Below are 11,187 nucleotides of genomic sequence, written 5' to 3' on the forward strand. Positions count from 1 at the left end.
ACACCCATAATTCTCCATGAGAGAATGAAAGGAATGTCTTGCCCATCGCATGAGATAGGGAAAGAAAATGGGTCCCCCTCCCCCATAACGCAATCTCACTCTTAGTATGACAATCTTGACCTAAACACACCTCACGCTCACACACCAACCCCCGAAACCCTAACTTTCCCCTTCCCCGAATTTGCCTCTTTAACGTTTTTGGATCCCTACATATTCTGTCCTTCGTTTCTGAATTAGTCACACCCTACTCTAATAACAACATCACTTAGCCAAGGACCACCTCTCCTTCTCTTTTGTTATCTTATGATTGGACTTGGCCAAAAAATACATGATTTCTAGAGGAAAAGCATGTTTGAGAAGGTCCCCATTGCAGATTTTATGTTCATTTGTTAGATAACATCTTTGATGATGTCTGGTTTCTGAAACCATGAGAGGGACTCCCCTTCTTTTCAGTGGGTGGACGTGTCAGAGAAAAGAGGAGTAAGAAAAGACCCTCCAAGCGCAAAGTGTTTGGTTTTCTTGGGTTGACATGATTCCAAACACAAAGCGGACTCCAACATCCTTGGCAAAGAAACAAATAATCACATCTAACATATATTATCACATCAATTTCGGTACGAAAAACGCAACGCGAGCAGCGTCTGATGGATGGAAATATGTCCATTCGAATCAACAGGATGCGTGAGTCGTAAACATATTGTCATCCGACTTCGTCAAATTACAAAGTTTGAACCGGCTCTGCATGGGGTGTGATCTTCCGCTTCGATTAGAACTTTCTAAAAGACGAAATTATATTGTGCAACAAAAGAATGAGCAAAAAAAGGAGAGGGAAGCAAAAGCAAGAAGAAATGGAGAGGAGAAAGAGAAGGCCTCTTTTTCTCTTTTTAGCTAGCAAAGGATGATGATCATGCTGTCTCTTGGAGACGACACACGCTTCATCATGAACGTTGAGAGAACGAAGTCAACGGCATCAAAAGTTAATATGCTTTCGCCTTTTTAATCCTCCTCTTTCTTTTTTTCTTCCCCACCTAAAAGAAGGAAGTTAAAATCCAACTGTGAGATATAGCTTTGCTGGATCATGTCCTACCCTTTTTCTCCTCCATTTTTCCATTTCCTTTTTGCTATCGGCCTGCTCGAATAAATTTTAATAAAATAGCTGAATAAACAATCAACGTGTTTTGAATGGTGACAACACGAATCGAGTGAGAGGCCCTACTTATGATGATTGATATATATATATATATGCAGATTTGCTTTGAGCATATGATTGTTGGTGTCTTGCATTATATTCTCTCTGCGAAAACATGCTTTGTTCAATTGAGATAGGTCTTGAAGGCCAATTAAGGGAAAGGGGACAAAAATTATAATTGCGGGTCAATTATTATGTTCATGTTTACTTTCAAACACAATGTCAAAAACATTCTGATTTCCTTGAATTAAAAAACAAAAGGAGAAAAGCAAAAGTGTCGAAGCGTGATTTGGTTTTTATCTATTTTTTTGTTGGTTTTGACTTGTGATAAGGTGATCTTTAGTCTATGCTGCGCAGCTCAGTAAGTTGCCATAAGTATTTTTCAGGAAATATAAGACTGGCATCTGATTTTTTTTTTAAATTTTCTTTTTGGGTGCGTTTTAGAGGAAGTGATTTAGGGTGCGCATGGATTTATTTCTGTGCTTTTTTGTTCCGGGGGAACAAAAAAAAAAAAAGTGTTTCTGTTCCGGGAACAATTTTGAACAAAAGAACGCGTTTGGTAACGTTTGGTCAGGGGAATAAAAAATGAACGAAACACGTTTGGTTAAATTTTATTATTTTTTGTTTCTTTTAATTTTTAAACATTTTTATTTTTTCCTTTCTTTTTATTTTTCTTTTTTCCGGCCGGTCACCAGCCTCCGCGACCGCCGGTGGCCGGGCCTCGCCCGGCCACGGCGAGGCCGAGCCTGGCCGTGGTCGGGCGAGGCTCGGCCTCGCCTTGGCCGGGCGAGCTCGGGCTCGCCAGATCCGGCGAGCCGGCGTCGCCGCCTGGCGAGGCTCAGGCTCGCCGGATCTGGCGAGCTCGAGCTCGCCCGGCCATGGCGAGGCCGAGCCTCGCCGGATCGGGCGAGCCCGAGCTCGCCCGGCCAAGGCGAGGCTCGGCCTCGCCGGCGCGCGCCACGCCGAGCCTCGCCTTGGCCGGGCGAGCTCGGGCTCGCCAGTTCGGCGAGCCCGAGCCTCGCCATGGCCGGGCGAGCTCGAGCTCGCCCAGATCCGGCGAGCCGAGCCTCGCGGGGCGGGCGACGCTCGGCCTCGCCGGATCTCGGGCGAGGCCGAGCCTCGACGGCCGGTCGCCGGCCATGGCGAGGCCGGCGACCGGCCAAAAAAAAAAGAAGAAAAAATAAGAAAAGAAGAAGAGAAGAAGAAGAGAGAGAGAAGAGTCGTTTTGTTTCTTCCGAGAAGTGTTTTTGGAGAAACAACTTTTTTTTTGTTTCTTTTTTTCTGTTCCTATTTCGTTCAGAACAAAAAAAAAAAGGAACAAAAACGCAACCAAACGCGTTTCTGTTCGCTTTTTGTTCGAAGCACACTTTCCGTACGTAGAAGTGTCCGAAACACTTTTTTGGAGTGTTTCCATGCACGCCCTTAGAAACTGGGCCAACGCAATAATGTTAGCACCGAATTATTTCGCTTGATGGATCATGGATCTACGACGGAGCAAATCTTTTTTGGGGCTCAATTCTCGAGATGGATTATAAACACCAGGAATTTCCATTTTTCATTGCCTGCATGTCTTATAATCACAACATGGATAACCTAAGAATTTCATTGTATGCACAGCCTGTGTAACGTTGATAATGCATGTGCGAATTTCTTTATTCTAATCTTTTGAACATTCTAAAAGTGACTGATACTAAGATGTATTGAACTTTTAAATTGCATTCATTTGTGACCTTTGCCAAGTCCTTTTTGGTTATTTAATTACCAACTGAGAGTTTCAAGAAAAAGATTAATTAGAAATAGATTAGACGCTCTCGTGTTTCACGAAGAAATCACTAGCTTGTGAAGCTTACTCTTGTGGTCACCAAACAACTCCTAACAATCATCGAAAGAAAACCAATAGAGAAAATGAAAATGACTCAAGATACACATATTTTCAGTTTAAATATCTCAGTAATTTCTATGTAATAAATACATGTAATTGTACAGAATTACATCCGATCATTGCTTCTTCTTTTCCCCCTAGTGAACAATGAACTGTCCGAGTTAAAATGCCACATGCAAACAGACGAAAATGCAATGAAGCTGGTCATATATCAACTTAAACAAGCAAGCCAAAGATAGGAAGTGAGGAGGACAGTTTTACTAGCTCTGATCTTTGTTTCGTTGTTTATACAATTCCATTTTGATCGAGCACAGGGCCCTTGGTTGATTATTTTTTATTAAACGTACGTATGTCGGTATGTATGCTGGACTAAATTTGGGAAAAGACGTTCTTTTTTAGGTCTTGGGCGGGGGGAGGGGAATCCGACCGGCCTTTGTCAGGAACTGAAAGCTGACAAGGCACTGAGAGCTGCCACCAAAGTTTTAGGCTGCCCAATAAAAGTGCAGCACAGACTGCCCATCTCGCGGACCACCTCTCTCTCTCTCTCTCTCTCTCTCTCTAGCTCTGGTACAGGTTTGATCAGTAAAATTGCTCTCAGTTTCCTTCGTTATCCTCCGTTTTTTTTTTTACCCAACTTTTGAAAATTAGTTTCTAAAAGCCTTGTTTTCCAAGAAAGTTATTTCATTCTTCTTGCGTTTGGCTGTGCTTTGCATATAATACGACGGTCATGTCCACATTACAATGTTTGCTATATCACGAAATGCATGTTTGAGAAAATGTTCCGAATACAATCCAATGGTATTATGGAAAATTATTTCTAATTTTTTTAAAAGAAAATTTCTTACCTTCTTTGGAAAACAAATGGAAGTTTAAAAAACTCTTTTTTTTTAATCTATTTTCCCGCATTCCAATTTTTAAACAGGATTTTCTCATCTTCAGCATGATCAATTAATTTGAAAGGATGCACACTCGAAGGTGAGTGATTTCGTTCATGTTTATAGGTTGATTTTTATTGTATTCTTTTTGGGGTCAAAGGGTTGACATATTGTTTGAAGTAGAGATGAGTGTAATAGTTCCACATTTTGTAATGGTTCCACATTAAATCTAGAACTTATCAGTTAAAACAAATTCCTTATTTTTTGGAATTTGAAATCTACCCCACATGATCCTAAAAATTTGGAATATGCCCAGTCACAAATTTTAAAATTGATTCTAAGATTTACTCGGGTTCTACCTACATTATTAGTTGACCGCCACTTGTTCTCGGTTTAGATTTTAGGTTATAGGTTCTACCTATTTAGAATTTAGAACTTAAGAAGAACTTGAAACATATCCGTCGAAATATATTCTCCAATTTTTGGAATCTACTTACCTAGAATCTATTGTACATATACTGAAATTGGAAATTCTATCTTGAATCATGTTCACCCCTAGTCTAAAGTTGCTTCTTGTGTTGTCTTCATTATCCCTGTATAAACACAAGAACATCTTTTGGTTGTGTAATTCTTAGACCGGGAAATCGAATCCTGAAAAGTAAATGATTTGAGAATCAACTTGGGGAGGATTGCCGCAAATTTCTGCTTTGACTGGTCAGATTCTTTTAAATTTCTGTGCTCTCCCGTTTTTTTCTTCTTTTTCTTTTTTGGCCAAATGTGTTTTATCAGTTTGTTTTATTCGCACTACCAATCATTCTCTCTTGATAAAAGATCTTGACTGACATTTTCTTATCCCCTTTCCCGGTGACAAAATTAAAACATGTCTAAAGGTGCATTTGTTGCATTAAAATTTTCATGATATTAAAAAAATATTTTTCATGAAAATATTTTAAAAAATAGTTAATTTTTATTTCTTTGATGGCTTATGGAGAGTACTTTCCATGTTACCGTAATGGGAAGTTGTTTTCATCTCATTTGAGCTTGTTATTTTAAGTCCATAAAAAATATTTTCTGCAAATTAATTAGTTTTTATCATCCAAACACTAAGGGCGCATATGATAAAATTTTTGGAATAGAAAACAATTTCGACCTGAAATTGATTTCTCAAATTCTATTCCATAAAAAATTTCGAGCAAAGAAACACGATTGATAATAATTCAAAATTTCTATTTCTAGAATAAAAAATTATTTAATAAGAAAATAAAATTTCTATTTTTAGGAATGGCAATGGGCTAGCATCCGGTCGCCGGAGTTTGATGTCTAGCGTCCGGTGTCTAGCAATTGACGGCAAGCGGCCGGAGTCCGATGTTTGACATTCGACGTCCGACTTTCGATATCCAAAGTCCAACGACCGGCGATCAGTGGTGGGTGGTCAACGACCAAAGTCCGACGGACATTAGTAGGGGCTAGTGGCAACGGGCGGTCGGCGACAAACGTTCGATGGTTGGTGGTGGGCCTCCGATGTCTAGCGGTTGGCAATGAGTGGCCAACGACCAACAAGCATCCGGCATTCGATGGTTGGCGGTTGACAACAGCAACCGACGACTAACGGCAAGCGGCAAGTGCCGATGGCAAGCATCTAGCATCCCATGGGTGGTGGGTGGGCAATGGGCGATGACGCGGGTGAACGATGAGAAAAGTTTTGATTTTTATTTATATTCTAGAAATAGAAAAGCTAAAAATTTTAATTTTATTTCTATTCCAAATCTTTTTCTAGAATAGAAATTTGTTCCAAAAAATAAAAAATAAAATTGCATTACCAAATGAATTTTCTGTTTCAAACCTATTATGGAGAACAAAAAAATAGAGAAATAAAGAAATAGAAATGTTATCATGTGCGTCCTAATAAGTCGGAAAATAATTTCTCGAAAATAGTTTCTCTTTAAACAAACGAACTCTAAATATCCCAAAGGAAAAAAAGGTGGATAGTCACCACATGAAATTGATGAAATTGGTGATTACTTCATGTGATGTAAGTTGGGAACATTTTTTTTCTCTTTTTTGAGGAAATGAGAACATCCGATACGTTAATTGAAAAATGATTAGTGGATTTCTCCAATTTTTTCTCAGTAAAACTATTCTCTCTTGCCTCTATATATAATAGTGTATATGTCTATGCTTTGAAATTTGTTGAACCATGGATAAGGAAGGAGAAAATAAAAATCTATAGATTTTCTTTTAAGTTACACGACTCATATAATAAATAAATAAATAAAAGTGAAAATCTAGGAATATGCAATATCTAAACTTATGATAAAAGCCTGGGGGAAAGGCCGACCATATCCATTCCTGCCCCGCTGCAAGTGCGAATCATGACATTTGCTCCATCCCCTCCCAGAATTATCGATTGCATAAAATTTGCAACAATATCTGTATTATTTAAGGCTAATTTCAATTTTTATTTATCAGATTCAACTTCCTTTTTTTTTTCTTTTTTGTCTATACTAACAATCAGACATAACTTATCATAATTATATTAGTTCGTCATTAATCCAAAGGGAAGAAAGATACAACAATGTAAAATAACTTTTTGGTTTTTGTGTCTTGCAAAATTGATTTTTAAATAAGGCAAAACAAGGTAAGGGATGGGGGTTTAACGCGGGGGATAGGGGATGATTTAACGCGGTTTACCCGGGGAATTTCCAACTTTGGATCTAGAGACTGCTTGTTCAAATCTTCTTGAGTGTGTGCAAACTGTCATTGATTCGAGGTCACATATATAGATAAAAACACATGAGTTTAACCAGATCATAGAATTCCCACGATTCTTCATAAATCTTAAGATAACAGGTTTTTGGCCTCATATTGCCCTTGATAATATATAATTATATGAATAAAAGAAAAATTTCGCACAACAAAGGTCTTATTGTAGATATGGAGACTCCTCCAAGGGGCTTAAAGGCCCAGTCTTTCTCCTTTTCCTTTCTCGAAAAAATCACTCATTTACTCCTTCGGATTCACTAGAAATGGTTCCAATATCGACATCTATCTATACATTCTTGAAGGCATTGGGTGTCGGGAATCGACAAATATGGAAATATCATAACAAACAAGAGATGGAAATAAAAAATTAGAACCGAAACCATTCTTGAAGGCATTGGCCGACAGAATAGACACTAGAGGGGAGGGGCGCATGCAAGGTAAACGAGGATTCATTAGGAAAAAGCTAAGAAAGGCCCAAAGGAAGGAATTAAGGAGGCCGTATGGAACCACTTAATGATCCAATCATGTCCCAAGTTGGTGGTCTCCTCCCCTGCCCTTCCCCCCATTGCCTTTGCCTTTGCCTTTGCCTTTGGTCCATCCCAGGTCCCCCCCTCCTCCTCCTCCTCCTCCTCCCAAAAAGGGGGCCCCACCTAGGGAACATCACAAGCACTAGTGGGCCCCTCTCTCCCGACACTCCCTCCCTCTTTATTTTTTCCCATCCACAGGAAAAATAAATTATTTATTTATTTATTTACCTTTTGTTACCTCGGTGAGTGACTTTCACCCAGAGAATGTCTGCCCTCTCTGCTACAATTGTCTGGTGACTCTTGGACTGTATAGGTTTGGAGGGATTCCCAAAGCCAAAGACATGATTCCACCCTCTGCCTTTTGTGTTTCCCACCTCTCCCTCTCTCTCTCTCTCTCTCTAATATTAATCTCTAACTACCAGGTTTCATTCGTACATATTCTTACAATCATAGGCTTTGCTTGGTTTTTACATTTAAGACTGATCACGGTTGAGCAGACCATAGATTTGTCTCCCCCACAGTTGGTTTGACCATGATGATAGATGGATGGTCAGCCCATTCCATTAACACAAAGATAAAGGAAAATTTGGGGAATGCTTGCACCTCAAATCAAGTATCGTTTGCATAAAGACGAGCGATTTCAAACTCTATACAATTTTCATCTAAAATCTAAAACTTACTTATTGGAATAGGTTGCCTATTTTTTTAGAATCAGAACATATCCTACACACATTAAAACCTGAAACCGACTAATCACAAGTTATAGAGTTGGTTACATAGTCTACTCGGTGCAATGAAACATTACTTTTAATAATCATTATTTACTACTTATTTACTGATAACAACTTATATTTAAACATGCAATGAATATGAAACATTGATAAAATAAAAATCTTATTTATAAAATGAAAACTCGAATTAATGATTCTATATTATATACTTACCAGTAGATCGCATAAAGGCATAAACCAAGAAAAATGCGAAAACTTGTTCTGAGTTCAAGTTCAAAGTTCTAGGCCCAAGTTCTAATTACCTAGAACTTAGAACCTACACATCAAAACAGATCTTTCAACTTTTAGAACTTAGAACTTATCCTACATATCTTGGATCCTGAAACCAAACAAGTTCCTACTAGTTCGATTCTAGGTTGTGCCCCCAAACCATACTCAACCCTAGTTTTGTACTAGCATTATCTCTTTAATTTTGTGTTTTGATGAGAGAATTCCTTGATCCCGACACGAAAGGGCTTTGTTGGGGAATCCTTGCACCTCAAATCAGGTGTCGTTTTGCACTAGGGTTAGAGTCTGAATCTCGCGTTTCGATTCAGGAAATTCCTCCATCCCGACATGAAAGGACTCCATTATCAACTGCATTGAGAAGGGTGGATTTTCAGGCGTGGTTCGTCAAATCCGTATTGGAGCATCCGTTTTGTCGAAGCACGAAAATGCCGGCATGCTTGCGCATATGCTATGGACCAATGGAAACGATGGATCGGTCAAATGGTGTACGCTAAAGCGTGCCCTCTTTTTTTCTCTTTTGCATGCCGATAGTGGTGTTCTTCTTCGTTGTACTGAGTAGAGACGGTTTGGTGGGATGATGTGATTCGTCGGAACACGTTCCTTGCGCGGAGGGTGTATGAGTATGACAAAGGCTAGACGTCTTTAATAAGATAATCTTGAATCCTCTGTTCTTAGCAATCGGTTTACAAAGATCGAAGGTGATCAAGCTACATCGAGCCTCGATGGAGAATATGTCTGCATAAGGATCGGGCTTGCAGCGAGGGAATCTATTGCAGATTTGGAGGAACTGATTCTCTTTTTTCTCTCCTCGCTTGTCTTCATTCTGCATTCCAAGTGTTTTCTCTACGTACTGCTCACGCACGTGATCGACCTATAAAAAACATGCAAGACCTGAACATGACGCGAATGCCAAAGGGATTTTTTCTGCTAAAATGCATTCCGAAGCAGAAGACGCCTCCGAAAGGTTCCGTCCTTTCTTACCCTTATGTTTTTTGACAGATTAAAAAAGAACTCTTCTTCCTCTCTCCCTCAGCACACGGCTCAAGACGCCTCGCGCTACTAAACTGCTGCCTCCTCAATGCCGATCTCACCCCTGGCAGCCCGGACCATGCCCGTCGACACCCTCACTGCCCCCACTTCCCGCTCCCATAGTCTCTATTGGCGGCGAGCTTGCCATGGCTCGCCACGGGCGCCGGACTCACCGCGACACCTCTTATGTATGTCTAGGCACTTCCTCTCGAGCCTGATGTTGGGCTCAAGTCCACATGGGTGACTAAAGGAATAGCCCAAACCTACCCAAAAACTAATTTAGGCGCTAAGTTCGAAAGAAAATGAATGATTTGAAAAATATTTATTAAAAAAAAAAAAAGCTTGCATTGTTTACAAAAATATTTTCATTGTCCACAAAAATATTTGAACACAAACTGTTGTAAAAAATGAAGTTATTTTCCATTAACGGATTAATTCAAGTGAGATATAAAACAATCGTTTTTAGAAAAAAAAAAAAAAAAAAATTCAGATCATTCTTTTTTGCCAAAAAAAAAAAAAAAAAACAACATGGAGGCTCAATGTGCAAATACAACCACACTACATCAATAATCCCGTAAAAATCATCAGATATGAAGTCCAAGATCATCCTTAGGTTTTGCTAGACAATATCTAAAGACTTGCTATTCACTTATGGCAACAATCTCCCAAAGATCGACTCCATGGAATCACAAGTTCAAAAACATGGACTTAGCGGCCCACTAGGCCCGCCCCCACCAATAAGGATCGAAGCATAATTTGGGTGGGCCGAGGACTCTTAGGATCGATATCCGATTGGTGCAGCTAGGCTTTGCTTAACGATTAGATCTACCCATAACCATCCCATAAACAATTTTTTTTTCCCTCCTCTAGGATCCGTATATTTTACATATCGACGCTGACATATTCGTTAATGTCGGCACATATCACCAAATGGTGTGCCCGCGATTCGACACGTGATGCGAATCATTGCTCCCCTTTCACCACTGTAGAATCCTATCCCATCATGAGTCACTTCTTGCTCAATATCTTGCGCACCAACTATCTCTCTATAAGGGTGAATTGTCCACGGTCATGGAAGGGGGTAATTCATTATAGCCACCTTAAGGCTGAGCTTACTTGTCTGAATCTTTTATCGAGATAAAAATTGGATATGATAGGATAAGAAGTTTAGAAATTTTTTTATATTATAATCCAAATATTGTTCATATTGAATTATGAGCTTTATTAATTTATTAGGGATACCACAGTTCCACCACGACATTTTTACCCTTGAATATTAGCTTGCATTCAACAGTCACATTAGACACCGGCCTCGTTGCTTGGTTCCTATTACTTATTACATTGTGTTGTCCCTACATATGCGGAAACACAAACTCACATTTACACAGAAAGAGACGAGTCCTCCAGCCTAATCTGTAAGTTTCATCTATAGTGTTGATCGAGATTCAACAGAGCAATCCCGTGGATGATTGTCGGAGTCCGAGATCCATCCAAGCGACTCCATGTGTCGAGCGAGCGCGAGGGCGAGGCTCCCTCTCCTCCCTAGGAGTCCGAGATCCATGCAAGCGACTCCACGTGTCGAGCGAGCACGAGGGCGAGGCTCCCTCTCGCCCCTACCTCCCGACATGTAGAGCCATCTAGGACAAGCACCATTAGAAGAAAAAACAAAAGGGTACAGAGGCATTTCTTGTGCCCTCCACAAAATCCTATGCCCTACTTCCCCTCTAAAGATGTCCACACATCGCGTTTTCATTGCATAATGCTCTGTGAAGAAAGGCACAGTCGGCCCACGAAACCCTACCCCATCTTTGCCATATGATACATCAATAATTTCCAACCACATGGGACCGAACGTCGCGTGAATCTGCACCATTACGAGATGACAATGTCCTGACCCCGCGAG

The sequence above is a fragment of the Eucalyptus grandis genome, chromosome 4 (genome assembly GCF_016545825.1).
Source record: "Eucalyptus grandis isolate ANBG69807.140 chromosome 4, ASM1654582v1, whole genome shotgun sequence".
NCBI classification, from domain to species: domain Eukaryota; kingdom Viridiplantae; phylum Streptophyta; class Magnoliopsida; order Myrtales; family Myrtaceae; genus Eucalyptus; species Eucalyptus grandis.